The sequence below is a fragment of the Nelumbo lutea genome, chromosome 3, assembly GCF_056320005.1.
Source record: "Nelumbo lutea isolate HS-2025 chromosome 3, American lotus-T2T, whole genome shotgun sequence".
Lineage (NCBI taxonomy): Eukaryota > Viridiplantae > Streptophyta > Magnoliopsida > Proteales > Nelumbonaceae > Nelumbo > Nelumbo lutea.
The window spans coordinates 77,765,001-77,767,500 of record NC_142686.1 but is presented as its reverse complement, the minus strand read 5'-3'; the positions used below and the strand labels follow the sequence as shown (position 1 = coordinate 77,767,500).

The 2,500-nt window shown below is 50.8% G+C and overlaps 1 non-coding gene across 1 annotated transcript in view; it reads right to left on the bottom strand.

Moving 5' to 3' along the window:
- Positions 1-2,489: 2,489 nt before the first annotated feature.
- LOC148865868 (5.8S ribosomal RNA) overlaps positions 2,490-2,500 on the bottom strand; it is a 156-nt gene continuing 145 nt past the window's right edge. The window contains exon 1 of the ribosomal RNA XR_016111944.1: positions 2,490-2,500. This exon is cut by the window's right edge and continues 145 nt beyond it. This is a non-coding gene — a ribosomal RNA (5.8S ribosomal RNA).

Below are 2,500 nucleotides of genomic sequence, written 5' to 3'. Positions count from 1 at the left end.
GCAACGCGTGCATCGTCGCACTCCCAGATCTCTTCTAGTGCACGTCATTGTGCAAAAGCATGGACTATCAAGTAAAACCTTGCACATTGTGATGCACGTCACTGCGCTACCATGTCGCGCTCGGTAAGCATCAATGTGCCTTCATGTCGCCTCTAGTGCATGCAACTGCACTACCCTTGCGTCATGGGTGATGGGGAGGGAAGCCCCATGACTGCCAACGCTCGCCCAATGGCGCCCCCAAGGAGGAACCCCCCCAGAGTCGCCACCCCCCCTCAAAGAGTACGTTAAGCTTTTGGGGCTCTGCCAGCAAGAAACATCACTTCTCTGGAAAATCATACTGGGGTTGTCTCGAGATGTACGGCTTAGATTGGTCTTAAACTTGACAAGTGACATTAGTTAGGATTGAAAAATGATGAAAATAATTATAATAAAATTGTGGAGAGAAATATTAATTTTATTAGCTTTTAATCAGTAAAAATCGTCAAAATTTTGGAAAGATCTGAGAAAATGATTTTGGAGGGTGGGGGATGCTTTTTCACACCTGCAAAAAATTTTGTGCACCAAAATAAGCTGGTTTCATGCCGAAAAGTATTGATAGAAATGGTTTTTCACTGATATTTAATTGATAGAAATTACAAAAGTTACTAAAAAAAAAAAGAAAATTTTATTTTGTGGAAATGGGATTGCATGGAATCAAAAGGGAACACTCCCACGCTAATTTTATGAAAAGGTGAGCTGGTTTCCTGCAAGAAAGGTACACAGAGACGAGTTTGGGACCGTCAATCAAAGCGGTGGCATGGGGGTGTGTATGGGTGATATGTTGAAAGAGCAACAATGGTCACAAGTGCATTGTGTGTGTGCACATCCCTTGCACCACGACACACCACATGAGGCACCAATTGCAATGTGGGTGTGGTGTGCGCACCCACATAGTGCAAAATGATGCAGCATGGGGCGTTGTGTGCAGTGTCAGCACATCCACCACGATGCACACCCACTTGCGCCCTGTGTTAATAGGGGTGCCTGTAAACTACACACCATGCAAAGGTGGAAGGTGGAATTGGTGCACCTAACGCAAGTGGTTGTGTTACAGCCCTACACCACACACGGTGGGTGCAGTAGGGCTGTAAACTACTACATGGTGTGTTAGAGCCATGTCACTACAATAGTAGAAAGCACTGCACGTGTAGTGTTAACACGTTATGAGAATACCACGGTAGTTTAGTGTTTTCTAATATTGGTCATCGCACGCGGAGGCACTAGGCAGAAACCACTTGCACCATGACACACCACGGTAGTTTATTGTTTTCTAATATTGGTCACCGCACGTGGAGGCACCACATTAACCACTTGCATCATGACACACCACGGCAGTTTAGTGTTTTCCAATATTGGTCACCGCACGTGGAGGCACCACATTAACCACTTGCACCATGACACACCACGGGGGCACCACAGCACATCCACACGTGGCAGTTCACGCATGCACATGCCCGCACATGCACGAGCACGCCCGCCAGCGCACGTGCTCGCCCGCACACGCCCACCAGCACACGTACGCACGCCACACGCCCGCGCACAGCCGCCGCGAACCTCTATGGGGATATGGTGGGTATGGAGACGGGGGATAATGGAAGGTTGTTCTGATGAGTTAGAGTTCCCCAAGGGTGTTATGTTGAAAAGGAGGGGAGGTAAGGCTGTTCGGATGAGTTAGATTTTCACACCGACTCGCACCATGGCAGCCTTGTGCAGTCGACCGAGTGGGAGGGTAGCGTCGATAACCTCTATGGGGATATGGTGGGTGTGGAGCCATGGGATATGGAAGGTTGTTCTGATGAGTTGGACTTTCACAAGCGTGTGTTATGTTGAAAAGGGGAGGGAGGAGGGTCTTTGTTCTTGACACACCACGATGCATGGGGGGAGGGACAAATCGTTGTGGGATGCGAAACGTGGGGGGAGGGACGAATCGATGCGACAGAGGGCTGAATCTCAGTGGATCGTGGCAGCAAGGCCACTCTGCCACTTACAATACCCCGTCGCGTATTTAACTCGTCTGCAAAGCATTCTACCCGCCGCCCGGTGGGAATTGCGCTTCAAGGCGGCCCACGTGGCTCATCCGTCACGAGGGCTTCACCAATGGCACGTGCCTTTGGGGCCTGGAGGCCCCTACGGGGAATCCTTGTTAGTTTCTTTTCCTCCGCTTATTGATATGCTTAAATTCAGCGGGTGGCCCCGCCTGACCTGGGGTCGCAAGGCAGGCTCCGTCAACAACGGATCCCTCACCGGGTCACACACTCGACACCCCAATGACAACACAACGTTCACGACGTCCAGCATTCCACCACCTAAGATTGAACCACCAACCGTCGTGGCACTTTGTTGTCAGGGGCCATCATTTGGGCCAACCGCACCAAAACGGAACAGGAGGCCAACATCTGCACCAACTCTCCAGCACCTAATGGGGCAAGGGAGGGAGGGGCAACGATGCGTGACGCCCAGG